Raw genomic sequence first — 27,921 nt, 5'->3', positions numbered from 1 at the left:
GAATTGTTCCTGACTAATGTGTTTATTTACAGCGGGACTCTGAGGCAGAAAACAGAGTAAACCCATTCAGATCTGAGTGCAGAAACGTTTCCAGCAGAACGAATGAGTTGTACAGCGCAGAACTGCGTTTGAGGGCATTGAAGTCCGGTTGATGGGTGCAGCTTGCTTTCACTCGGCTGAGTAACCAGTGTGTAAATGATACAGATAGTGTTCAATGTGATTGTACATTTGCTCAGTGGTTCGAACTGCTGTTAATTCTGTAGCTTAGGTAGATTGGCCATGTTAAATTGTGCTGATGTTTCCAGAGAGTGAATTCAGCAAGTTAAGTGAGTGAGCCATGGGTAACACAGCGATAAGGTCATTAGTCACAGATGTCAGGTTTTATTCCAGCAGGTTTATTTGAAATCACAAGCCAGGGGCCTTCCGGGATAGAGACGGGAGCTAGATCTGGTTGAGATGTTGTTCAGAGTGTCCCTACAGACTCGATTGGCTGAACTGTACTTTCTGCCTTGTAGGGAATCTGTGATTCTATCAGAGAGGACACTGCCAGCATTTACTGGGGTGCTAAGACATTAGAGACGATGCTGACGGCATTTATTGGGGATGGAATTTTATTTATTTGTGTTGAAAAATTTGACACTGAACCAAGGAAAACCGAATGGAAGTTTTCCTGAGTATTTTAGGTTTGGAGAGAGTAAATAGGTGGTAAATTCACTCTTTAAAGTTCGTATATTTCTGAACGACCGGCTTTCAAAACCATCGATGTAGAACAAAGAAATGATGGGAGCAGAATTTCTGTCACTCAGAGAATCCGTTTCCAAAATATTTGGAAAGGCACATTTAGAGACGCACAAGTAGTGAGTTTCACCAGGAGAGGATCACCCTGTGGCCAGGTAAAAGTGTAAAAGTGGGGTCTGGGGGGTAAAGGTGCGAGGAAACAATGTCTAATTTGGACGACTTCAGATGCAAAGAAATATCGGAAACGTATGCAGCTGAGTAAGATTCAGCAAAAAAAAACCCTCAGAGTTTTGAAAGATTTCTATTAATATTCCACATGAAGCATTATAAATGGAACTGACCAGATTGTGTATATTGTCAAGGAAAGATATTCCCTAATGTACAGGAAGTGACCCGTCTCTTGGAGATCGATTTCTTGCTTTCATCCCATGGCTTAAAGGTGGGAGGACAGTCGCCATGATGTTGGGTTCACTTGACAACCACTGAAATCTGCTAAAGTAACTGAACATCAAAACTGGCATCTTGCTTTGTAGTTTAACCTTCTGTTTCTCTCATCAGTATTTTCTTTAAGCTGAAATAAATTAGGAGCAAAATTGAATGCAACACTTAACGTTCCAATCACATAAATTAAATTCACTTCCGATCATTGCAACGAACAGAGTGAAGTTGCAGCAAAATTAATAAAATTAAACAAACAAAACTGCATTTCCGGGAATTTTACCCAGTTCAGATTCAGCCATGTGAGAAAGACCATCGAGCTAAAACATCACCTTCACTTCTCTCTCCATATATAAGTCTTCACGTGAGAGAGAAACTGTCTGAAGAAATTATGCGTCAAGACTAAATGTGCGTGTGAATGTGACGGGAATTTCATGTTAGCTGGTTCATTCTGAGACAGTTCCGACTCGGAATGAATCAATGACAGGTATTCCTTCCAAGGACAAGGTCAACTCCTTCGATTTTGCTGGTAATATTATTCCACTGAAAGCAGAAAAATAAAGGTTCGATTCGATTCAGTTCAGGGAATGTCTTATCCCCTAGGTGAACCACATGTAATCTTGATGTGGTCACATGTGAGACCCTTTGCCATGGGTTTCGCGGCCCGGACGTTAAGGCTCTGTCACTGTGCACGTGTGGATTTGAATCCTACTCTGACTGTTGCTTCTATCAAACGCAGCTGTGGTTTCCCTTTGTGCCTCGCATCTTTAGTATACACTGGATGGAGATTCTTGCCCATGCCCTTCGTTGCACCAGAGATTAGTGATAAATCGATATCATATCAAAGTAGAAATACATCAATTTGTTTTTGTTGTAAATTAAATTGGGATAATGAAAAGGAGTGCAACGTTACTTTCCTACTTTCATTCCATCTTGACGTTCTATGAATTTATATCGAATGAAAGCAAAACAAATACTGAGAGATCGGGTGCAATAGTTTATCCAGTGGGATTGTCAATTTTAATGCAACACTCCACACAAAAATCTGATCAGTATTTCAAACAGTCAATTGGAATTGGAACTGCAGAAATCTTCTCCTATGAAACGAACCTTTCATTCTTTCACAAACTACTGCTGTGTGAATCATACCGCAATCTATCATCCAGCATGAACACCAAATTGCCAACAACGTTTGATCCACGAATTTTCTTTAGCAATCACACCTTCTGCACATATCCGTCTGTGGTCTGACCAGTGCCATTTGTTGTCTCCAGGCCACAGCACATTCCTTGTTCATCAGTTTATGAGCCGAGTTCCTGATCTGTCTGCTCAGTTTGATAAACTTTACTATCACATCATCCCATCCCCTCAGAATTCTAAACTTATCAATAAAATATTGAGTTAGACCAAATGATATAGCATTGGAAGTCGGATATTCAGCCCATCGAGACTGCTCCACCATTCAACGAACTCATGGCTGATCTGATAATCTTCAACTCCATTCTCATACCTTACCTCGACAGAGCTTCATCGTCTTTCTGGTTAAATATCAGTCTGGCACAGTTTAAAAATACACAACTCAGCCTCAACAACAGTTTTAGTAAACTGTTCCACCGATTCACTGGTCCCTGAGCAAAGAAATGACTCCTCATTTCTGAATTAAATAGGTAATATCTAATTCTGAGTTCATGTACTCTGGTGCTTTCCTCATACCAGAGGGTGAACCACATGCCCGTACTTACCCTGTCAAGATCCTATGAATAATGAAGGTTTATAAATGTTTTTATATGATTATACAGTTCCCCTCCGCATCTTTTGTTCTAACGGGAAGTTTAGAACTGGCGGAAGATGAGGGAGTGGGGATGAGGAAACTGATGAAGTCCACATTGATTTCATGGGGTTGAATGGTCCCGAGAAAGACGATGAGGCGTTCTTCCTCCAGGCATCGGATGGTGAGGGAGTGGTAATTAAGGTGGCTCAGAGCCTACATGTCCGTGGGAGAGGGAGTCGAAATGTTTGGCCATGCGTCAGTGGAGTTGAAGCTTGCAGTTGTCCTGAGATGTTTTCTGAAGTGCTCTGTCATCCCCAATTTAGAGGCGACCGCATCTGGAGCAACAGATACAACAAATAACACGTGTGGGAGTGCGGGTGAACCTTTGATGGATGTGGAAGGCTCCATTGGAGCCTTGGGTAGAGGTGAGGGGGAGATGTTCATGCAGGATTTACAATTCCTGTGGTGGCAGAGGAAGGTGCAGGGAGCGAATGGTGGGTCATTTGAGGGCGTGGACATGACTAAGTAGTCGCGGAGGGAAAGGTGTTTGTGGAAATCGGATAGGCTTGGGGAAGGAAATATATCCCTGGTGCTGGGGTCAATTTAGAGGTGGTTAAAATGTCGGCAGATGATGTGATTTATGCAGAGGTTGGTGCAATGAAAGGTGTGGACTTTGCTCTGTCCTTGTTCCGTCCATGTTGTGTTTGGAGATGTGGGGTTCATGGATGGAGTGCGGGATATGGATGACATACATTACAGAGCATCTTCAAACACATGGGAGGGGAATTTCCGATCTTAAATGAAGGAGGCCTTCTGGTGTGTTCTGTGGTGGAACTGGTCCTCTGGGAGCAGATGCAGTGGAGGCAGAGGAGGTAGGAACACAGGAAAGCATTTGTGCAGGAGGTAGGGTGGGAGGAGATGGAATCCACATATCTGTGGTTGTCAGTGGGTTTGTTAAAAATATCAGTAACACAGACCTCCAGGGATATTTTTTTCCCTCCCACCCCTATCCACTTTCCGCAAAGACCGGTCTCTCCACGACTACCTCCTCAAGTCCCCGCCCTCCAATGATCCACCCTCCCCTCCTGGCACCTTCTCTGCCACCACAGGAATTGAAAAACCTGTGCCCATACACACTCCACCTCTGCCCGTTGCCCGAAAGCAGCCTTTCACATCCATCAAAGTTTCACCTGCACTTCCACACACGTCATGTATTGCCTCCATTGTTCCCGATGCAGTCTCCTCTACAGTGGGGCAACCGGCCATCTTCTCACAGAGCGCTTCACAGGCCATCTCAAGGATACTGGCAACAATCAATCCCAAAGCCCCGTGACCGAACACTTCAACTCCTCCCCGCCACTTTCCCGAGGACATGCACGTTTTCAGACTCCTCCACAGCCACTTCCTCACCACCCAACGCCTGGAGGAAGAACGTCTCATCTTCTGCCTCATGACACTTCAACCCCATGGCATCAATGTGGATTTCACCAGTTTCCTTATTCCCCACCCCGCCACACACCTTACACTCGCTCCAACCTTCCAGCTTGGCACTGTACTACTGACCTGCCCCACCTGTCTATCTTCCTTCATACCGATCCGCTCCACCCTCTTCTCCGAACGAACACTCTTATCCCCACGTCCATCCTCCTATTGCACTCTCAGCTAAATTCTCCCAAGCCCCACCCCTCCCATTTATCTCTCCAACCTCGAGACTCCCAGCCTTATTCCTGATGAAAGCCTTTTGCCCAAAACGTCTTTTGTTTCTGCTACATGTGTGCTGCCTGACCTGCTGTGCTTCTTCAGCACAACTCTAATCTTGACTTGATCTCCAGCATCGACAGTACGCACGTCCATCCAACTGATTCCCCTGTCCATTGATCTTCAGCGATCATGAATGTCCACGCCAAGATCTCTTTGTCTGTCTGCACCACACAGAATACTCACTGCTTTATTTCTTCTCCCTAATTTCGTTACCACTCCTTGGTCTGGATTAAATTCCATTCGCCATTTTCCTTTCCACCAGATTGATACTTCCTTGCAATCTCTGACATTCGTCGTCATAGTCAACTGCACGACCAATTGTTGCATCATCAGCAAACTTCTGAATTTTGGCTCCTGCAACTAAGTCTACATCAGAAAACAATGGAACTCCACTTGAAACACACATCCAAACAGGGTTCATTGCTGGTTGGGATGAACAGCTGCAATAACAGCAGTTTCGATCTCCTGCTGTCATTTGTAAACTCACTGTTGACTCTGTCAATTGCTCTCCTGAGGGATCAGTTCTCACATTTGGAAGTTGTGAACGACCTGTGCGCATTGTGACTGAGCAAGTGAGTTTACACCTAAGCAGGTAATTGAATCCCTTCCTGCAGTCACCCCATGGCCCTAACTTCTTGGCGCCGTGGATATCCTTGTGTCTATTTATTTTGATAATCAGTTGAATTCGAGTTCACACAGACACGATTCCCATTTTCCCTGTTGTCCATGTATTTTTATTCTTCCTTATTCTCCCACGGAATGTTGTTATCCTTGGTCTGAAGAGCATTTGTTGTTCATTCTTAATTCACCTTGAACTGAGTCAGAGGGCATTCATGGGTGGACTACATTTTTGTGGGTCTGGTGTCACATGTTGACAGGACTCGTTATGGTCGGCAGATTTCCCTTTCGAAGGAACATGAATAAATATGTTTTCAGCAATACAAAGTTATTGTCTCTGTTGCTGAGATTGGGTGTATTTTCCAGATTTTACTCATCGAATTTAAGTAACAGCAGCTGCCGCATTCCAGTCTCCAAAGATTACTAGCCCAATACATCGCCGCTGCACTAACAACTCCCTGCTGGATTTCTCCATTCAAACAATGACATTGTCAAATCAGGTTATTCCAAATGGAGAGAGAATAGGACGCGTTTCTGTGTTGGAATGGAAGCAATGTAAGCTGGATTAGAATGTTTACTGGAGCAAGAGAATGGTGTGGAGACGATGTTAGCAAAAGCAGTTCTTCCTGTAAAAGTAACAAAATACGCTTTGTTGAGGAAAATCTCTTAGAATGCTTTCAATACATCGACCTCTCTCTTAAGGCTGCAGCACGCTTTCTCTGAGCCAACCCTCCGTGCGGGTTAATGCTGCTGCTGAATTTTAACAACATAATAAATTGAGACTAATATGCCCTTCCACCTCGCCTTTGACCAGAAGCACTCCCAGCCTCAGCATTTCACGCGCTTGGATAAATAGACAAAGTCTTTTACCTGTTTCGGGGAGTCCAGAACGAGAAGGCATAGATTTAGGTTGAGAATGGAAACATATAAAAGAAACCTAAAAGTTTTTTTTTCACACAGAGGGTGATGCGTGTATGGAATGAGCGGCAAGAGGAAGTGGTGGAGGCTGGTACAATTGCAACATTTCAAAGGCATTTCGATGGGTATGTGAATAAGAAGGGTTGGAGAGATATCGGCCGGGTGCTGGCCGGTGGGACAAGATTGGGTTGGGATATCTGATCAGCATGGACGGGTTGGACCAAAGAGTCTGTTTCAATGCTGTACATCTCTGTATCTCTATGACTCTATGACTGTACCTTTACCAGTCATAGAATAGCTTCACGTGCTCATTTTCGCCCCCACTTCCGGTTTGGTATTCGTGGCTCCTCCACGAGGTTTGTCTGATACCGGTTCTCAGATCTGGGGTTATGTGACTGACTACAGCAATGGGTACCTCCTTGTGTGGGGAAGTTGGTGAAAAAACAGTTATTAACACACTGTTATTTAAACATACATTACACTAATATCCCGCACTACGCCCTGAACCTTGTTGTTTCTAGAAATCTATCAAACTCAGTCATCAACATGCTGTCCTCGATGGAACCACCACAGCGTCTGGGGATATCGAATTTAAAGATTCAGCTAATTCTGAATTCCCACATGTCTGCTATCGCTCGCCTAATATTCCTGTTGTGCATCTGCTACTCTTCCTAACATATCCTCTGTCACTGTGATTATCACTGTTTTAAAAGCGTGTCTCCTCATGACTCAATGATTGTTTAATTGTTAAAATATTCTGCATTGTGGCCGCAGTAAGCTCGTTACAATCCGAGTCACTGCATTTTCCTCCTTGTGATTCATGCTGAAGAAACACGGAAAGGAATTAGTTGATTTTACATGAAAGCATTCTCAGAGATTACGATTTCCCCCCATCAAACCCACTCTCTCACTCACATCTCTGCGATTCATATTTAAGGATTCAGACTCACCCATTCTCAGAGAATTCCCTCCCTCCCGCAATCACTTACCACCTTTAAGTTCCCCCTCCCATTTCCCTTACAATCACTTTCACATTGACCCCGTTCAGCCTGTGTTGCTGCGCTCACTGTTGTTGGGTGACCATGTGTAAGTCTCACCATCGGGACCTTCAAACCAGTTGATCCATTTCGATACCGCGGTTGTGAGATCAATCCTCAGGTTGCAGCTTTTACTGACATGGACCTGCGATTATTAAAACATCAGGCTCAGGAAAAAGGCACAGGGCAACATTGAGGAAAATAAACTTTATTCAAAAAGCACCAGTTTCTGTGGACTTCCGCATCATTTATTTCACTTGTTCATTCGGCTCTAGCGAGACTATTGTGTGTAGTTATGCAATTCACATTATAGCAGGGATGCGACAGCACTGAAAACAATGCAGGGGAGATTTGCCAGGATATTATACGGGCTGAAGAAGAGGGATTGGACAAACTGGAGACATACAAGTTTATGGGTCATGTGATTTTAAAAAGGAGTTAAGCAATTCTTTTTGGGCAATACAGATATTCCGTTCCAAGTGTGGGTTATAAATAACTGCCCTTCCATTCTCGAAGGGAAATGTCACAGGAAGAACTGTGCTATCTGAATCAACGTGGGTGAGTACTACTACTCCCGGGGAGACAGACTGACAATGCAAACACGTGACTTCTGAAAGCTGTACCTAGTGTCGGCGTTGGAATGAAAATCATTTGGCAGTTTTGCTCCATTGTGAGGTGTTTTCTTATAACACGAAGTTCGGGATGTTATGCATTCTACTGCCCTTTCTTCACTAACCCATACAGCTGAATACCGGCACTATGCAGGACAATTTCTCTCTGTACACCCTCGTCCAATCCTCCTTGACTCTCCAGCACTTTCCCATATGACACCATTCCACGAAATCCCAGGAGGTGTAATGCTGCTCGATTACGATGTTCTCCTCACTGTGTAATGTTCCAGTGATTTATCTTCCCATCACTCAATTTAGCAGACTGCATTTCCGGCTCACAATGTGATATCGTCTAGACTGGGGAGAGAAAAACAGAGCGGGTGACAAACGTGAGTACAATATACGTTCTTTCTGCAAGCAAGAAAAGGTACTGAGCTTCAAGGTCCCTGTCACTGCAACATCCCACTGTGCTCCCATGCCTCCATTTCAGTTTGGTCTTCTGCAGAGCTCCCGCATGGCAAAGCGCAAGTTGGAAGAGCGGCACGTCATTTCCTACTGAGAGACCATGCAATCTTCGTATCCAACATCAAGTTCAATCATTTTAGACCCTGTGCACCTTCTTTCACCTTCCTGCTCCACCTACACATATCATTCGTTCCACAGGCGGATCGTTTGGCTCGAAAATCTCTCCCCAGATCCACTAGACCTGCTGGTTTTGTTCAGATATTTCTGCTTTTCTTTGGATAATTTTGTTCTGTTCTAATCGCCAGCCACAGGCAACGTGTGTTTGCACGGGAGGGTGGTCAGAGAAGATTTACCAAGGTGGTGCACGAGCTCGACTATTCCCCCTGCGAAGATAAGCGAAAGTGAGGGCTGCAGGTGCTGGAGCTCAGAGTCCAGAGTGTCGTGTTGGAAATTGATATTGTAGACGGGCACATCCCAGCAGTTGTGCATGTCGGAGAGGGTTCATGGAACACTTTTCACGTGACTTTGCATCTGTTGTTATGCAGCATCACAATTGGAAGTGTAAGAAAATGAGGGCGGCGGCTGGCTGGTAGTGTGGCCGAGCGGTATACGGCGCTGCATTTCGGCTCTCGTCTCGACAGAGTCGTGGGTGCGAATCCTACCGCGGCCATTTCTGCTAATCGCGACTGTGATTGGTGAAATTCACTTTTTACAGCCCATTCTGATTGTGTTCTTTCTTTCTCTCTTTTCAGCATTGTCTGGGAAGTGGTGGTGCACTCAGGCTCCAGTATGTTTGAAAGAGCAGTTTGGAATTGCCCTGTTGTTAGTTGTGAGATTACTTTATGGTTCATGCCCCCGGCCTGTCTCGCATTTAGCATTCATGCTCGCTGTGTCTGAAAACGCATTTGGTTTGCCAGTTTTGTTTGTGTTCCATGTTAAATGCCTTCTGATTTGCGATTCGCTCAATACATGACGAATTAACAGGGTTTCTGATGTAACTTCCTGCTGCAAAAATCCTCAACTTAGAATCTGGGAAAATTTCCCGCAATATGGTCTGTCGGAGCAAAAGTAAGGAAGTCGTTCGTTTCTGCAGTGTTTCACAATGCTATTTGTCCCGTGCGCAGTCGAACAGACTAAATGATACTGCCACAGACTGCGACGGCAAGCTCCGCTAAAAAGTAATCCTTTACAGCCGGTGTAAGCAACACAACGTTATTGCGGTACACCGCATGGAAACAGATACTTCGGTGTATCTCGTCCATGCTCACCACATAGCCATGATTAAACAAGTCCCATTAAACAAGGAGCTATTGGAAACAGAAAGGTGAAATGTAAAATGACTTCAACGTTCAGTGCTGGATGCCACTGAGGCTCCGCAGAGGCGTCTGCGGCTTGTTTCTGTAGTGTAGTGGTCATCACGTTCGCCTTACGCGCGAAAGGTCCCCAGTTCGAAACTGGGCAGAAACGGCTTTATTCTTCAACTGGAGAATTTAACATGGACAAGAACGGAGCCTTCTTGCTTGCTTTCCCATCTGCAAACTGCCTTCGAATTTGCTTGAACAAATCTGCTCTCGGAGTGCAATGTAATGCAACTCCATTTAATTACTGTGCAAAGTATTGTAAATGTTTCTCTAACTTGGTTGTGATCATATGCCATTCTGTTTGAGAGTGTAGTTACCGCCTTCTGGTCCTTCCACGAAAAGCAGTACCGCATTGGCATTCCTTGCGCAGGCGGCCCGTTTCCAAGACAGGGAAGAAGCTGATGCGCTGGTGTCACAGCGCACCACGGATTCCTAAACTAATCGGTCTGTCAAATGTACCCCCAAAGTCGTCTATGAAAGACATCATTTGGAAGCTGTCTGTCGTTATTCAACGTGGCAAGAGTTGTCACCAGAAGTCCTGAATCATGTTTTGGAGCAGTTCGCACGTTAGTGGCTCATTCAATCAGCAACAGCAATGAAAGAAATGACACTCTCAGGGGAACCTCTGCACCTGTGCTTTCATAGCGTCGCTAGTATTAAGGTGCGCCCTGAGATGTAAGCCACGTTGGAACTGAATCGGAGGAATCGACAGCGAGGCTACAGAATGACATCGCATCCATTTGGTTTTCTTTAAATCACTGACGAGCAGGAAAATGTAAACGGGGAGGGCGAGTGGGGAAGTGAGGCAGTTGCAGCTCTGGTGAAATTCCTTCTTTGTGATTCACTCAGCAACCAGAGACGTGTGAATGTGACTCAGACGTGAGAGCTCTTCACATCGAGAACAAAAAGCACTCAAGGGCAGTTAGCACCTCTTCCGGAGTGGGGGTGGGGTGAGCTAATTACCTTTTGTCTTCTGTTACTATGTTCAGAAACTGTCTTTTAGATTGATGTGAACAGAAACTGCCTTTCTAATAAGCACCGTGGAGTTTAGCAAAATTTATTGAGTCGCTTCTCGTCGACTCAGTTGGTATCCATGTGGCTCATATCCAGGTGTGAACATCTCTGCAGCGAATTTCACGGTTAAGGCAAAAAGGCAAGGAAAGTGGCACCTCGAACCGGCTCCGAGGTCAGAGCATCCTCACAATGTGATCTGTCGTTCTCGGATTGTAATGCTATCTCCGGTTTTAGGGTGGAGAACATTCTTTGGGACTCTTATTCTGCAAAACAGACACAGTGACTGAAACGATGCTGCGCGGGTATGATGTGGAACACGGCCTGCTCAGCTTTGTGCATTTTCCCTGTGTGTTTCATGTTCCGTGTAAACGTGAAAGCTGTCCTGTTTCGATCAAAGGGTGAAATCATTTAGCAAAGCAAGAATCGAAATTGCAGTAATGTCAAGCAGCTGATGGTAATTTGACCAAATCATAACCGATCGTATGTTCTCCCGCACTCACAGGTACATTTGTAGCTGAAAAGAGTCTGAGAAGATAGACTCAGCTTATTTATCTGGATTGATGGGCTATCATTATCTGCTGCGAAATTGATATTGTAGACGGGCACATCCCAGCAGTTGTGCGTGTCGGAGAGGGATCATCGAACCCTTTTCACGTGACTTTGCATCTGTTGTTATGCAGCATCTCAATTGGAAGTGCAAGAAAATGTGGGCCGCGGTTGGGTGGTAGTGTGGCCGAGCGGTCTAAGGCGCTGGATTTAGGCTCCAGTCTCGACAGAGGCGTGGGTTCGAATCCCACCGCTGCCAGTTCTGCTGATCGTTTCCAACGACGCAGCTGGTTAAGATCCTGTTTCGACTCCTGCTGCATTTCTGTTTAAAACCGAAGAAAGATGTGTGTGCTTCCCGGGCAATTAACTGTGGTGTGGGAAAGTGCCGACTTTTCCGGTGTCTGTGCTGTCATGATCGTGCTCGCCTCCCGCGCGGAAAATCGCAAACAGCTCTGCTGTCCCAGACAAGTTGTGCGTTTACTGGAACCGAATGGAGGCTGTTATTTCATTGCTGCTGTGAAACAAAGTCCTGCGGTGGCTCGACTCGTCGTTATTTTGTTTTCTGCCAATGGGAAAATCGTTCCAATGAATTGCGATGTCACATGTTATTGAATTTCTCCCATTTCCTTCATTTCCGTCCTGGAGACACCGGAAGGGAAAGGTAATGTAATCGAGACTGTGATTGGTGAAATTCACTTTTTATGGCCCATTCTTATTGTGTTCTTTCTTTCTCTCTTTTCAGCATTGTCTGGGAAGTGGTGGTGCACTCAGGCTCCAGTATGTTTGAAAGAGCAGTTTGGAATTGCCCTGTTGTTAGTTGTGAGATTACTTTATGGTTCATGCCCCCGGCCTGTCTCGCATTTAGCATTCATGCTCGCTGTGTCTGAAAACGCATTTGGTTTGCCAGTTTTGTTTGTGTTCCATGTTAAATGCCTTCTGATTTGCGATTCGCTCAATACATTACGAATTAACAGGGTTTCTGAGGTAACCTCCTGCTGCAAAAATCCTCAACTTAGAATCTGGGAAAATTTCCCGCAATATGGTCTGTCGGAGCAAAAGTAAGGAAGTCGTTCGTTTCTGCAGTGTTTCACAATGCTATTTGTCCCGTGCGCAGTCGAACAGACTAAATGATACTGCCACAGACTGCGACGGCAAGCTCCGCTAAAAAGTAATCCTTTACAGCCGGTGTAAGCAACACAACGTTATTGCGGTACACCGCATGGAAACAGATACTTCGGTGTATCTCGTCCGTGCTCACCACATAGCCATGATTAAACAAGTCCCATTAAACAAGGAGCTATTGGAAACAGAAAGGTGAAATGTAAAATGACTTCAACGTTCAGTGCTGGATGCCACTGAGGCTCCGCAGAGGCGTCTGCGGCTTGTTTCTGTAGTGTAGTGGTCATCACGTTCGCCTTACGCGCGAAAGGTCCCCAGTTCGAAACTGGGCAGAAACGGCTTTATTCTTCAACTGGAGAATTTAACATGGACAAGAACGGAGCCTTCTTGCTTGCTTTCCCATCTGCAAACTGCCTTCGAATTTGCTTGAACAAATCTGCTCTCGGAGTGCAATGTAATGCAACTCCATTTAATTACTGTGCAAAGTATTGTAAATTTTTCTCTAACTTGGTTGTGATCATATGCCATTCTGTTTGAGAGTGTAGTTACCGCCTTCTGGTCCTTCCACGAAAAGCAGTACCGCATTGGCATTCCTTGCGCAGGCGGCCCGTTTCCAAGACAGGGAAGAAGCTGATGCGCTGGTGTCACAGCGCACCACGGATTCCTAAACTAATCGGTCTGTCAAATGTACCCCCAAAGTCGTCTATGAAAGACATCATTTGGAAGCTGTCTGTCGTTATTCAACGTGGCAAGAGTTGTCACCAGAAGTCCTGAATCATGTTTTGGAGCAGTTCGCACGTTAGTGGCTCATTCAATCAGCAACAGCAATGAAAGAAATGACACTCTCAGGGGAACCTCTGCACCTGTGCTTTCATAGCGTCGCTAGTGTTAAGGTGCGCCCTGAGATGTAAGCCACGTTGGAACTGAATCGGAGGAATCGACAGCGAGGCTACAGAATGACATCGCATCCATTTGGTTTTCTTTAAATCACTGACGAGCAGGAAAATGTAAACGGGGAGGGCGAGTGGGGAAGTGAGGCAGTTGCAGCTCTGGTGAAATTCCTTCTTTGTGATTCACTCAGCAACCAGAGACGTGTGAATGTGACTCAGACGTGAGAGCTCTTCACATCGAGAACAAAAAGCACTCAAGGGCAGTTAGCACCTCTTCCGGAGTGGGGGTGGGGTGAGCTAATTACCTTTTGTCTTCTGTTACTATGTTCAGAAACTGTCTTTTAGATTGATGTGAACAGAAACTGCCTTTCTAATAAGCACCGTGGAGTTTAGCAAAATTTATTGAGTCGCTTCTCGTCGACTCAGTTGGTATCCATGTGGCTCATATCCAGGTGTGAACATCTCTGCAGCGAATTTCACGGTTAAGGCAAAAAGGCAAGGAAAGTGGCACCTCGAACCGGCTCCGAGGTCAGAGCATCCTCACAATGTGATCTGTCGTTCTCGGATTGTAATGCTATCTCCGGTTTTAGGGTGGAGAACATTCTTTGGGACTCTTATTCTGCAAAACAGACACAGTGACTGAAACGATGCTGCGCGGGTATGATGTGGAACACGGCCTGCTCAGCTTTGTGCATTTTCCCTGTGTGTTTCATGTTCCGTGTAAACGTGAAAGCTGTCCTGTTTCGATCAAAGGGTGAAATCATTTAGCAAAGCAAGAATCGAAATTGCAGTAATGTCAAGCAGCTGATGGTAATTTGACCAAATCATAACCGATCGTATGTTCTCCCGCACTCACAGGTACATTTGTAGCTGAAAAGAGTCTGAGAAGATAGACTCAGCTTATTTATCTGGATTGATGGGCTATCATTATCTGCTGCGAAATTGATATTGTAGACGGGCACATCCCAGCAGTTGTGCGTGTCGGAGAGGGATCATCGAACCCTTTTCACGTGACTTTGCATCTGTTGTTATGCAGCATCTCAATTGGAAGTGCAAGAAAATGTGGGCCGCGGTTGGGTGGTAGTGTGGCCGAGCGGTCTAAGGCGCTGGATTTAGGCTCCAGTCTCGACAGAGGCGTGGGTTCGAATCCCACCGCTGCCAGTTCTGCTGATCGTTTCCAACGACGCAGCTGGTTAAGATCCTGTTTCGACTCCTGCTGCATTTCTGTTTAAAACCGAAGAAAGATGTGTGTGCTTCCCGGGCAATTAACTGTGGTGTGGGAAAGTGCCGACTTTTCCGGTGTCTGTGCTGTCATGATCGTGCTCGCCTCCCGCGCGGAAAATCGCAAACAGCTCTGCTGTCCCAGACAAGTTGTGCGTTTACTGGAACCGAATGGAGGCTGTTATTTCATTGCTGCTGTGAAACAAAGTCCTGCGGTCGCTCGACTCGTCGTTATTTTGTTTTCTGCCAATGGGAAAATCGTTCCAATGAATTGCGATGTCACATGTTATTGAATTTCTCCCATTTCCTTCATTTCCGTCCTGGAGACACCGGAAGGGAAAGGTAATGTAATCGAGACTGTGATTGGTGAAATTCACTTTTTACAGCCCATTCTTATTGTGTTCTTTCTTTCTCTCTTTTCAGCATTGTCTGGGAAGTGGTGGTGCACTCAGGCTCCAGTATGTTTGAAAGAGCAGTTTGGAATTGCCCTGTTGTTAGTTGTGAGATTACTTTATGGTTCATGCCCCCGGCCTGTCTCGCATTTAGCATTCATGCTCGCTGTGTCTGAAAACGCATTTGGTTTGCCAGTTTTGTTTGTGTTCCGTGTTAAATGCCTTCTGATTTGCGATTCGCTCAATACATTACGAATTAACAGGGTTTCTGAGGTAACCTCCTGCTGCAAAAATCCTCAACTTAGAATCTGGGAAAATTTCCCGCAATATGGTCTGTCGGAGCAAAAGTAAGGAAGTCGTTCGTTTCTGCAGTGTTTCACAATGCTATTTGTCCCGTGCGCAGTCGAACAGACTAAATGATACTGCCACAGACTGCGACGGCAAGCTCCGCTAAAAAGTAATCCTTTACAGCCGGTGTAAGCAACACAACGTTATTGCGGTACACCGCATGGAAACAGATACTTCGGTGTATCTCGTCCATGCTCACCACATAGCCATGATTAAACAAGTCCCATTAAACAAGGAGCTATTGGAAACAGAAAGGTGAAATGTAAAATGACTTCAACGTTCAGTGCTGGATGACACTGAAGCTCCGCAGAGGCGTCTGCGGCTTGTTTCTGTAGTGTAGTGGTCATCACGTTCGCCTTACGCGCGAAAGGTCCCCAGTTCGAAACTGGGCAGAAACGGCTTTATTCTTCAACTGGAGAATTTAACATGGACAAGAACGGAGCCTTCTTGCTTGCTTTCCCATCTGCAAACTGCCTTCGAATTTGCTTGAACAAATCTGCTCTCGGAGTGCAATGTAATGCAACTCCATTTAATTACTGTGCAAAGTATTGTAAATGTTTCTCTAACTTGGTTGTGATCATATGCCATTCTGTTTGAGAGTGTAGTTACCGCCTTCTGGTCCTTCCACGAAAAGCAGTACCGCATTGGCATTCCTTGCGCAGGCGGCCCGTTTCCAAGACAGGGAAGAAGCTGATGCGCTGGTGTCACAGCGCACCACGGATTCCTAAACTAATCGGTCTGTCAAATGTACCCCCAAAGTCGTCTATGAAAGACATCATTTGGAAGCTGTCTGTCGTTATTCAACGTGGCAAGAGTTGTCACCAGAAGTCCTGAATCATGTTTTGGAGCAGTTCGCACGTTAGTGGCTCATTCAATCAGCAACAGCAATGAAAGAAATGACACTCTCAGGGGAACCTCTGCACCTGTGCTTTCATAGCGTCGCTAGTATTAAGGTGCGCCCTGAGATGTAAGCCACGTTGGAACTGAATCGGAGGAATCGACAGCGAGGCTACAGAATGACATCGCATCCATTTGGTTTTCTTTAAATCACTGACGAGCAGGAAAATGTAAACGGGGAGGGCGAGTGGGGAAGTGAGGCAGTTGCAGCTCTGGTGAAATTCCTTCTTTGTGATTCACTCAGCAACCAGAGACGTGTGAATGTGACTCAGACGTGAGAGCTCTTCACATCGAGAACAAAAAGCACTCAAGGGCAGTTAGCACCTCTTCCGGAGTGGGGGTGGGGTGAGCTAATTACCTTTTGTCTTCTGTTACTATGTTCAGAAACTGTCTTTTAGATTGATGTGAACAGAAACTGCCTTTCTAATAAGCACCGTGGAGTTTAGCAAAATTTATTGAGTCGCTTCTCGTCGACTCAGTTGGTATCCATGTGGCTCATATCCAGGTGTGAACATCTCTGCAGCGAATTTCACGGTTAAGGCAAAAAGGCAAGGAAAGTGGCACCTCGAACCGGCTCCGAGGTCAGAGCATCCTCACAATGTGATCTGTCGTTCTCGGATTGTAATGCTATCTCCGGTTTTAGGGTGGAGAACATTCTTTGGGACTCTTATTCTGCAAAACAGACACAGTGACTGAAACGATGCTGCGCGGGTATGATGTGGAACACGGCCTGCTCAGCTTTGTGCATTTTCCCTGTGTGTTTCATGTTCCGTGTAAACGTGAAAGCTGTCCTGTTTCGATCAAAGGGTGAAATCATTTAGCAAAGCAAGAATCGAAATTGCAGTAATGTCAAGCAGCTGATGGTAATTTGACCAAATCATAACCGATCGTATGTTCTCCCGCACTCACAGGTACATTTGTAGCTGAAAAGAGTCTGAGAAGATAGACTCAGCTTATTTATCTGGATTGATGGGCTATCATTATCTGCTGCGAAATTGATATTGTAGACGGGCACATCCCAGCAGTTGTGCGTGTCGGAGAGGGATCATCGAACCCTTTTCACGTGACTTTGCATCTGTTGTTATGCAGCATCTCAATTGGAAGTGCAAGAAAATGTGGGCCGCGGTTGGGTGGTAGTGTGGCCGAGCGGTCTAAGGCGCTGGATTTAGGCTCCAGTCTCGACAGAGGCGTGGGTTCGAATCCCACCGCTGCCAGTTCTGCTGATCGTTTCCAACGACGCAGCTGGTTAAGATCCTGTTTCGACTCCTGCTGCATTTCTGTTTAAAACCGAAGAAAGATGTGTGTGCTTCCCGGGCAATTAACTGTGGTGTGGGAAAGTGCCGACTTTTCCGGTGTCTGTGCTGTCATGATCGTGCTCGCCTCCCGCGTGGAACATCGCAAACAGCTCTGCTGTCCCAGACAAGTTGAGCGTTTACTGGAACCGAATGGAGGCTGTTATTTCATTGCTGCTGTGAAACAAAGTCCTGCGGTGGCTCGACTCGTCGTTATTTTGTTTTCTGCCAATGGGAAAATCGTTCCAATGAATTGCGATGTCACATGTTATTGAATTTCTCCCATTTCCTTCATTTCCGTCCTGGAGACACCGGAAGGGAAAGGTAATGTAATCGAGACTGTGATTGGTGAAATTCACTTTTTACAGCCCATTCTTATTGTGTTCTTTCTTTCTCTCTTTTCAGCATTGTCTGGGAAGTGGTGGTGCACTCAGGCTCCAGTATGTTTGAAAGAGCAGTTTGGAATTGCCCTGTTGTTAGTTGTGAGATTACTTTATGGTTCATGCCCCCGACCTGTCTCGCATTTAGCATTCATGCTCGCTGTGTCTGAAAACGCATTTGGTTTGCCAGTTTTGTTTGTGTTCCATGTTAAATGCCTTCTGATTTGCGATTCGCTCAATACATTACGAATTAACAGGGTTTCTGAGGTAACCTCCTGCTGCAAAAATCCTCAACTTAGAATCTGGGAAAATTTCCCGCAATATGGTCTGTCGGAGCAAAAGTAAGGAAGTCGTTCGTTTCTGCAGTGTTTCACAATGCTATTTGTCCCGTGCGCAGTCGAACAGACTAAATGATACTGCCACAGACTGCGACGGCAAGCTCCGCTAAAAAGTAATCCTTTACAGCCGGTGTAAGCAACACAACGTTATTGCGGTACACCGCATGGAAACAGATACTTCGGTGTATCTCGTCCATGCTCACCACATAGCCATGATTAAACAAGTCCCATTAAACAAGGAGCTATTGGAAACAGAAAGGTGAAATGTAAAATGACTTCAACGTTCAGTGCTGGATGACACTGAAGCTCCGCAGAGGCGTCTGCGGCTTGTTTCTGTAGTGTAGTGGTCATCACGTTCGCCTTACGCGCGAAAGGTCCCCAGTTCGAAACTGGGCAGAAACGGCTTTATTCTTCAACTGGAGAATTTAACATGGACAAGAACGGAGCCTTCTTGCTTGCTTTCCCATCTGCAAACTGCCTTCGAATTTGCTTGAACAAATCTGCTCTCGGAGTGCAATGTAATGCAACTCCATTTAATTACTGTGCAAAGTATTGTAAATGTTTCTCTAACTTGGTTGTGATCATATGCCATTCTGTTTGAGAGTGTAGTTACCGCCTTCTGGTCCTTCCACGAAAAGCAGTACCGCATTGGCATTCCTTGCGCAGGCGGCCCGTTTCCAAGACAGGGAAGAAGCTGATGCGCTGGTGTCACAGCGCACCACGGATTCCTAAACTAATCGGTCTGTCAAATGTACCCCCAAAGTCGTCTATGAAAGACATCATTTGGAAGCTGTCTGTCGTTATTCAACGTGGCAAGAGTTGTCACCAGAAGTCCTGAATCATGTTTTGGAGCAGTTCGCACGTTAGTGGCTCATTCAATCAGCAACAGCAATGAAAGAAATGACACTCTCAGGGGAACCTCTGCACCTGTGCTTTCATAGCGTCGCTAGTATTAAGGTGCGCCCTGAGATGTAAGCCACGTTGGAACTGAATCGGAGGAATCGACAGCGAGGCTACAGAATGACATCGCATCCATTTGGTTTTCTTTAAATCACTGACGAGCAGGAAAATGTAAACGGGGAGGGCGAGTGGGGAAGTGAGGCAGTTGCAGCTCTGGTGAAATTCCTTCTTTGTGATTCACTCAGCAACCAGAGACGTGTGAATGTGACTCAGACGTGAGAGCTCTTCACATCGAGAACAAAAAGCACTCAAGGGCAGTTAGCACCTCTTCCGGAGTGGGGGTGGGGTGAGCTAATTACCTTTTGTCTTCTGTTACTATGTTCAGAAACTGTCTTTTAGATTGATGTGAACAGAAACTGCCTTTCTAATAAGCACCGTGGAGTTTAGCAAAATTTATTGAGTCGCTTCTCGTCGACTCAGTTGGTATCCATGTGGCTCATATCCAGGTGTGAACATCTCTGCAGCGAATTTCACGGTTAAGGCAAAAAGGCAAGGAAAGTGGCACCTCGAACCGGCTCCGAGGTCAGAGCATCCTCACAATGTGATCTGTCGTTCTCGGATTGTAATGCTATCTCCGGTTTTAGGGTGGAGAACATTCTTTGGGACTCTTATTCTGCAAAACAGACACAGTGACTGAAACGATGCTGCGCGGGTATGATGTGGAACACGGCCTGCTCAGCTTTGTGCATTTTCCCTGTGTGTTTCATGTTCCGTGTAAACGTGAAAGCTGTCCTGTTTCGATCAAAGGGTGAAATCATTTAGCAAAGCAAGAATCGAAATTGCAGTAATGTCAAGCAGCTGATGGTAATTTGACCAAATCATAACCGATCGTATGTTCTCCCGCACTCACAGGTACATTTGTAGCTGAAAAGAGTCTGAGAAGATAGACTCAGCTTATTTATCTGGATTGATGGGCTATCATTATCTGCTGCGAAATTGATATTGTAGACGGGCACATCCCAGCAGTTGTGCGTGTCGGAGAGGGATCATCGAACCCTTTTCACGTGACTTTGCATCTGTTGTTATGCAGCATCTCAATTGGAAGTGCAAGAAAATGTGGGCCGCGGTTGGGTGGTAGTGTGGCCGAGCGGTCTAAGGCGCTGGATTTAGGCTCCAGTCTCGACAGAGGCGTGGGTTCGAATCCCACCGCTGCCAGTTCTGCTGATCGTTTCCAACGACGCAGCTGGTTAAGATCCTGTTTCGACTCCTGCTGCATTTCTGTTTAAAACCGAAGAAAGATGTGTGTGCTTCCCGGGCAATTAACTGTGGTGTGGGAAAGTGCCGACTTTTCCGGTGTCTGTGCTGTCATGATCGTGCTCGCCTCCCGCGCGGAAAATCGCAAACAGCTCTGCTGTCCCAGACAAGTTGTGCGTTTACTGGAACCGAATGGAGGCTGTTATTTCATTGCTGCTGTGAAACAAAGTCCTGCGGTCGCTCGACTCGTCGTTATTTTGTTTTCTGCCAATGGGAAAATCGTTCCAATGAATTGCGATGTCACATGTTATTGAATTTCTCCCATTTCCTTCATTTCCGTCCTGGAGACACCGGAAGGGAAAGGTAATGTAATCGAGACTGTGATTGGTGAAATTCACTTTTTACAGCCCATTCTTATTGTGTTCTTTCTTTCTCTCTTTTCAGCATTGTCTGGGAAGTGGTGGTGCACTCAGGCTCCAGTATGTTTGAAAGAGCAGTTTGGAATTGCCCTGTTGTTAGTTGTGAGATTACTTTATGGTTCATGCCCCCGGCCTGTCTCGCATTTAGCATTCATGCTCGCTGTGTCTGAAAACGCATTTGGTTTGCCAGTTTTGTTTGTGTTCCATGTTAAATGCCTTCTGATTTGCGATTCGCTCAATACATTACGAATTAACAGGGTTTCTGAGGTAACCTCCTGCTGCAAAAATCCTCAACTTAGAATCTGGGAAAATTTCCCGCAATATGGTCTGTCGGAGTAAAAGTAAGGAAGTCGTTCGTTTCTGCAGTGTTTCACAATGCTATTTGTCCCGTGCGCAGTCGAACAGACTAAATGATACTGCCACAGACTGCGACGGCAAGCTCCGCTAAAAAGTAATCCTTTACAGCCGGTGTAAGCAACACAACGTTATTGCGGTACACCGCATGGAAACAGATACTTCGGTGTATCTCGTCCATGCTCACCACATAGCCATGATTAAACAAGTCCCATTAAACAAGGAGCTATTGGAAACAGAAAGGTGAAATGTAAAATGACTTCAACGTTCAGTGCTGGATGACACTGAAGCTCCGCAGAGGCGTCTGCGGCTTGTTTCTGTAGTGTAGTGGTCATCACGTTCGCCTTACGCGCGAAAGGTCCCCAGTTCGAAACTGGGCAGAAACGGCTTTATTCTTCAACTGGAGAATTTAACATGGACAAGAACGGAGCCTTCTTGCTTGCTTTCCCATCTGCAAACTGCCTTCGAATTTGCTTGAACAAATCTGCTCTCGGAGTGCAATGTAATGCAACTCCATTTAATTACTGTGCAAAGTATTGTAAATGTTTCTCTAACTTGGTTGTGATCATATGCCATTCTGTTTGAGAGTGTAGTTACCGCCTTCTGGTCCTTCCACGAAAAGCAGTACCGCATTGGCATTCCTTGCGCAGGCGGCCCGTTTCCAAGACAGGGAAGAAGCTGATGCGCTGGTGTCACAGCGCACCACGGATTCCTAAACTAATCGGTCTGTCAAATGTACCCCCAAAGTCGTCTATGAAAGACATCATTTGGAAGCTGTCTGTCGTTATTCAACGTGGCAAGAGTTGTCACCAGAAGTCCTGAATCATGTTTTGGAGCAGTTCGCACGTTAGTGGCTCATTCAATCAGCAACAGCAATGAAAGAAATGACACTCTCAGGGGAACCTCTGCACCTGTGCTTTCATAGCGTCGCTAGTATTAAGGTGCGCCCTGAGATGTAAGCCACGTTGGAACTGAATCGGAGGAATCGACAGCGAGGCTACAGAATGACATCGCATCCATTTGGTTTTCTTTAAATCACTGACGAGCAGGAAAATGTAAACGGGGAGGGCGAGTGGGGAAGTGAGGCAGTTGCAGCTCTGGTGAAATTCCTTCTTTGTGATTCACTCAGCAACCAGAGACGTGTGAATGTGACTCAGACGTGAGAGCTCTTCACATCGAGAACAAAAAGCACTCAAGGGCAGTTAGCACCTCTTCCGGAGTGGGGGTGGGGTGAGCTAATTACCTTTTGTCTTCTGTTACTATGTTCAGAAACTGTCTTTTAGATTGATGTGAACAGAAACTGCCTTTCTAATAAGCACCGTGGAGTTTAGCAAAATTTATTGAGTCGCTTCTCGTCGACTCAGTTGGTATCCATGTGGCTCATATCCAGGTGTGAACATCTCTGCAGCGAATTTCACGGTTAAGGCAAAAAGGCAAGGAAAGTGGCACCTCGAACCGGCTCCGAGGTCAGAGCATCCTCACAATGTGATCTGTCGTTCTCGGATTGTAATGCTATCTCCGGTTTTAGGGTGGAGAACATTCTTTGGGACTCTTATTCTGCAAAACAGACACAGTGACTGAAACGATGCTGCGCGGGTATGATGTGGAACACGGCCTGCTCAGCTTTGTGCATTTTCCCTGTGTGTTTCATGTTCCGTGTAAACGTGAAAGCTGTCCTGTTTCGATCAAAGGGTGAAATCATTTAGCAAAGCAAGAATCGAAATTGCAGTAATGTCAAGCAGCTGATGGTAATTTGACCAAATCATAACCGATCGTATGTTCTCCCGCACTCACAGGTACATTTGTAGCTGAAAAGAGTCTGAGAAGATAGACTCAGCTTATTTATCTGGATTGATGGGCTATCATTATCTGCTGCGAAATTGATATTGTAGACGGGCACATCCCAGCAGTTGTGCGTGTCGGAGAGGGATCATCGAACCCTTTTCACGTGACTTTGCATCTGTTGTTATGCAGCATCTCAATTGGAAGTGCAAGAAAATGTGGGCCGCGGTTGGGTGGTAGTGTGGCCGAGCGGTCTAAGGCGCTGGATTTAGGCTCCAGTCTCGACAGAGGCGTGGGTTCGAATCCCACCGCTGTCAGTTCTGCTCAAATTTTTTGAGTCGCTTCTCCTCGATTCCCACACAGGTTTCCAACTCAGTTGGTATCCATGTGGCTCATATCCAGGAGTGAACATCTCAGCAACAAATTGCACGGTTAAGGTAAAATGCAAGGAAAGTGACATCACGAACTGACTCCGAGCTCAGAGCATTCTCACAATGTGATCTGTCGTTCTCGGATTGTAATGCTACCTCCGGTTTTAGGGTGGAGAACATTCTTTTGGACTCTTATGCTGAAAAAAAAACAGACACAGTGACTGAAACTATGCTGCACGGTATGATGTGGACCACGGCTTGCTCAGCTTTGTGCATTTTCCCTGTAGTCCCGTGCGCTTCGTGTTCCGTGTAAACGTGAAAGTCGTCCTGTTTCGAGCAATGGGTGAAATCATTTAGCAAAGCAAGAATGGGAATTCCAGTAATATCAAGCAGCTCATGGTTATTTGACCAAATCATAAGCGAACCCATATTCTCACGCACTCACAGATACATTTGTAGCTGAAAAGAGTCTGAGAAGATAGACTCAGCTTACCATTGATTTTTGTCTGGATTGAAGGGCTATCAATATCTGCTGCGAAATTGACATTGTAGCCGAGCACATCCCAGCAGCTGTGCGAGTCCGAGAGGAACCATGAAACCCTTTTCATGTGACTTTGCTTCTGTTGATATGCAGGAGCACAATTGGAGATACAAGTAAATGCGGTGCGGCGGCCGGCTGGTAGTGTGGCCGAGCGGTCTAAGGCGCCGGATCCCGGTTCCAGTAGCCAAAAAAGGGCTTTGGTTCGAATCACAACTCTGCCATTTCTGCTGATTAACTCCAACGCTGAACCATGTTAAAATGCTGTTTTGGTGCCCACTGTATATTGATATTGAAAACAAAAGTAAAATGGGTTTGCTTCCCAGGGAATTAACTGTAGTGTGCGATACTGCCAAATATTTCAAAATGTCTCTACTGTCATGATCGTGTTCGCCTCCCGCACGGAAATTCGCAAACATTTCTGCCGTCCCAGGCAAGTTGAGCTTTTACTGGAACCGAATGGAGACTGTTATTTCATCGTTGTTGTGAAACGAAGTCCAACGGTGACTCGACTCGTTGTTATTTGGGTTTCTAGCTAATGGGAAAATCGTTCCAATGAATTTCGATGTCATACCTTGTTGAATTTCTCCCATTTCCTTCATTTCCGTCCTGGAAACATCGGAAGGGAAAAGTAATCTAATCGAGACTGTATTGGGTGAAATTCACTTTTTACGGCAATTCTTATTATGTTCTTCCTTTCTCTCTTTTCAGCATTGTATGGAAAGTGGTGGTGCACTAAGGCTGCAGTATGTTTGAAAGAGTCGTTTGGAAATGCCCTGTTGTTAGTTGTGAGATTACTTTATGACTCATGCCCTCGGACTGTATCGCATTTAGCATTCATACATCTCTATGTCTGAAAATGCATGAGGTATGCCAATTTTGTTTGTGTTCCCTGTTAAATGCTTCTTGTTTTGCGATTCGCTCAGCGCATTTCGATTTACCAGGGTTTCTGAGGTAACTTCCAGCAGCAAAAATCCTCAGCTGAGGATCTGGGAAAATTTCACAGAGTATGTTCATTCGGCGCTAATGTAAGGAAGTCGTTCCTTTTTTGCAGTGTTTCACAATACTACCTTTCCCGTGAGCAGTCGAACAGACGAAATGATTGTGCCACAGACTGCGATGGCAAACTCCGCTAAAAAGTAATCCTTTAAAGCCGGTGGAAGCAACATGACGTTATTGGGGTAAACCGTGGGAAAAGATACTTCGGTGGACCTCGTCCATGCTCACCACATAGCCAAAATTAAACAAGTCCCGTTCCCCAGCATTTGACCCCAAACCCACTGAACGCATCCTATCCAGAAACTCATCCAATTACCTTTGGAATTTTCACCAGAGCTACAACTGCCTCAGTTACCCACTCGCCCTCCCTGTTTACATTTTCCTGCTCGTCAGTGATTTAAAGAAAACCAAATGGATGCGATGTAATTCTGTAGACTCTCTGTTGATTCCTCCGTTTCAGATCCAACATGGTGTCGATCACGGAGCGCACCTTAATACTAGCGACGCTGTGAAAGCACCCCTGTTACCTCAGTGTGGTAACAGGCCACTTGTTTGAAAAAAAAATGACCCTCTAAAGAGTAACTCACGCAAACATTTTTCCCGATCATATTTCTTCACATTTACTACTGACTAATACGCATTTTCCTGAACACAAGGTGAAATTTAGCATTGCCAGCTCACCCAACCTGCATATCTTTGAATTGTGGAGGACACCACAGCAAAGTCGCATAGAATTGGGGAGAACGTGCAAACTCGGCACAGTGACCCAATGAGGAAATCAAACCGATGTCCCTGGTGCTGAGAGGAAGCATTGCTAACCACTGAGGTATGCAGTAAGTAAAATCAGTGAAAGATTCCAAAAAAAAAAGTTTCAAATTAACACTCTCCGATATTGTCAAAGCATGTAAATCTTGCATTCAATACGAATAGGTGTATGGAAAACAAAAAAAACAAATCCCGCCAATTCATGAATGAACAATAATTAAAAATTTAATTTCATCAAAGGTCATAACAATATTTCGACGAATTGCAACTTTTAATAACAAATGTAGGTAATCAGCTGACGAATGAATAATTGGAAGTGGCATATATTTACTTAACGCTGAAGAAAGCGACTTGATTTTCACTTGTTACACAGCAGAATAACAATGTGTGTATGTGTATTTTCGAAATGTTTGAATCAAGCTCTTTCTAACAAAATAACTAATGACTTACGGTCACTTAGCATTGTCACCTTTACGACCACAACATTCTCAAACATTTTACAGGAATTTACAACCAGAACAACAAGATCATTTCTTTTCATCGGAACCCAAAGAGAGTAAGTAGCAGACACAGAGAATTAGTGAGTCAGTTCAAGCATTAATCTGAAGACAACATCCCTTCTTTCCAAAAATGTTCAAACTTTTAAAAATCAAAATTTATTGCCATTATTGAATGAAAGAATAACAAGGTGCTAATTCTTTTTCATTTGATTTTCTTGCATGGAACATCCGTAAGTTGAATTTTGATTACAAACACATTAAATATGAGCATTGAAGTCAAATAATTAATTGAATTCAACTATATTTCAACGGTAAAGTACAAATTGATATTTACAATGATTGAGAGATTGTGCACTGCAATATCTATACAATGGTTCATGTACTGTCCCATAATTCCAGATTTGCGCAACCTATTAGATTGCATAATTATTATTTTTTATTATAAAACAGCAACAATTTTTTTAATCAAAATCTGTCAATGCATTAAGGAAGAATGAAAAATCTATTTTTCCAAGTGATTGAGTAATATCTGGAAATGAACTGGAATTAATTCAGTGAAAAGTAATTACATTTTCCTGAATTTTAAGACTGAGATTACCGTGATCATTCAAATGAGCAAAACATCAGATACTTACAATGACGTTGGATGGGAAGTCAATGTGGGTTAGTTGACATGAAAAATAAATGCATTTTCATACTGTACTATTAGTACTTGGAAATAATGGATTAAATATAAATGTGAATCTCACTCGACTTGTTCAAAAGACTTTCTTAAATAATTGTGCCATTATTGTAATGGCAATGACTTGATAAGTAATGCTGTCTTTTGAAGAATTAAAATGATTCAATATTTCAAAAGCACTTTGCTGTGATGTTGATTGGATATTTATTAAGATTAGTAAAGTTAGGAATAAAACATCGTACCTAGCTCTATGGATTGAAGAAAAATGAGCCATTCAGTGACTTTTGAGTGAAATGCTTCTTCTTTTTAAAGTCAAAAATGTACGTAATGCAGAATTGTGAATTTCCATCCACTGGATTCCTTGTAGAGGTATGTTACATCGATTTTATGATTAATATTATGATCAATGTTTAAAGAGTTGTGCCAGATTTAGAAAGAGAATTAGTAGATCATGAAAGTGAGCCTGAAACTAAACAAACCATGTAGTCAATGACATGTGGTATATAAGCGATTTTAATAATATTGTCATTATTGTACATTGATGAATAATGTTGGAATAGAAATGACAAACAATCAACACCGTCAAAGCAGTTCTTTTCTTACAATGAAATGAAAACAATAATCATTTTGCAGCACGCATGATTTGAAATAGCAGTTTTTCAATGTGACATATACAGTGAGATTAACCTTTTTGCAAAAATGTAGGTATTTCGCAAATTGAAAATGCAGTGTTTGTTCAATTTGTAATGAAAATGGTTATAATTTGAATTATCTCTTGTACACATACAACAAAAAGGAGCTTAAAGATTGTTAGAATGACAAAAAGTTGCTACACAATGCTATTGTAGTACGTCAATATCCGTGATAAAGTAGAATTATTGGTTTAAACAATATAAATCAAAATTAACGACTGAACTGAAATATAGCACATCAATTGCATTAACTGCATAGAATAGTAAGTAAATGTTTACTGTTGTCATTTGTCCTAGGAACAATAAGATACTTCCTCAGGTTATTCTACTGAATAGTAATCCGCTGATGATGAATATCTTTGTGTCGCTTTATGTGCACTGCTTTGTGTGAACATTGATTTCAATAAATTTAGATATTTACATGAATTAGGAACAGACTGATAACTGGGTATGAAAGATCTTATTTAAGATTAGGTAATTTTTAGTCTTCGCTAGATTTGCTGAACAAAA

The 27,921-nt window shown here is 44.3% G+C and overlaps 10 non-coding genes across 10 annotated transcripts; all 10 read left to right on the top strand.

Annotated features, from left to right (window-relative positions):
• The first annotated feature begins 9,751 nt into the window (after positions 1–9,751).
• Positions 9,752–9,824, top strand: trnav-uac (transfer RNA valine (anticodon UAC)). The gene has a single exon. It is a non-coding gene; the product is annotated as a tRNA-Val (tRNA).
• A 1,631-nt stretch (positions 9,825–11,455) lies between these two features.
• On the top strand, positions 11,456–11,537 carry trnal-uag (transfer RNA leucine (anticodon UAG)). The gene has a single exon. It is a non-coding gene; the product is annotated as a tRNA-Leu (tRNA).
• Positions 11,538–12,662: 1,125 nt separating this feature from the next.
• Positions 12,663–12,735, top strand: trnav-uac (transfer RNA valine (anticodon UAC)). The gene has a single exon. It is a non-coding gene; the product is annotated as a tRNA-Val (tRNA).
• A 1,631-nt stretch (positions 12,736–14,366) lies between these two features.
• trnal-uag (transfer RNA leucine (anticodon UAG)) lies at positions 14,367–14,448 on the top strand. Its single transcript has one exon. It is a non-coding gene; the product is annotated as a tRNA-Leu (tRNA).
• A 1,125-nt stretch (positions 14,449–15,573) lies between these two features.
• trnav-uac (transfer RNA valine (anticodon UAC)) lies at positions 15,574–15,646 on the top strand. The gene has a single exon. It is a non-coding gene; the product is annotated as a tRNA-Val (tRNA).
• Positions 15,647–17,277: 1,631 nt separating this feature from the next.
• trnal-uag (transfer RNA leucine (anticodon UAG)) lies at positions 17,278–17,359 on the top strand. Its single transcript has one exon. It is a non-coding gene; the product is annotated as a tRNA-Leu (tRNA).
• Positions 17,360–18,484: 1,125 nt separating this feature from the next.
• On the top strand, positions 18,485–18,557 carry trnav-uac (transfer RNA valine (anticodon UAC)). Its single transcript has one exon. It is a non-coding gene; the product is annotated as a tRNA-Val (tRNA).
• Positions 18,558–20,188: 1,631 nt separating this feature from the next.
• Positions 20,189–20,270, top strand: trnal-uag (transfer RNA leucine (anticodon UAG)). The gene has a single exon. It is a non-coding gene; the product is annotated as a tRNA-Leu (tRNA).
• Positions 20,271–21,395: 1,125 nt separating this feature from the next.
• trnav-uac (transfer RNA valine (anticodon UAC)) lies at positions 21,396–21,468 on the top strand. The gene has a single exon. It is a non-coding gene; the product is annotated as a tRNA-Val (tRNA).
• A 1,631-nt stretch (positions 21,469–23,099) lies between these two features.
• Positions 23,100–23,181, top strand: trnal-uag (transfer RNA leucine (anticodon UAG)). The gene has a single exon. It is a non-coding gene; the product is annotated as a tRNA-Leu (tRNA).
• The last annotated feature ends 4,740 nt before the right edge of the window (positions 23,182–27,921 follow it).

Source organism: Chiloscyllium plagiosum, unplaced genomic scaffold (genome assembly GCF_037043375.1).
Source record: "Chiloscyllium plagiosum isolate Xiang-an unplaced genomic scaffold, Cpla_swu_hap1 HiC_scaffold_47, whole genome shotgun sequence".
Lineage (NCBI taxonomy): Eukaryota > Metazoa > Chordata > Chondrichthyes > Orectolobiformes > Hemiscylliidae > Chiloscyllium > Chiloscyllium plagiosum.
Note: the sequence above shows the minus strand (reverse complement) of the source record. Positions and strands in the feature narration are given on the sequence as shown.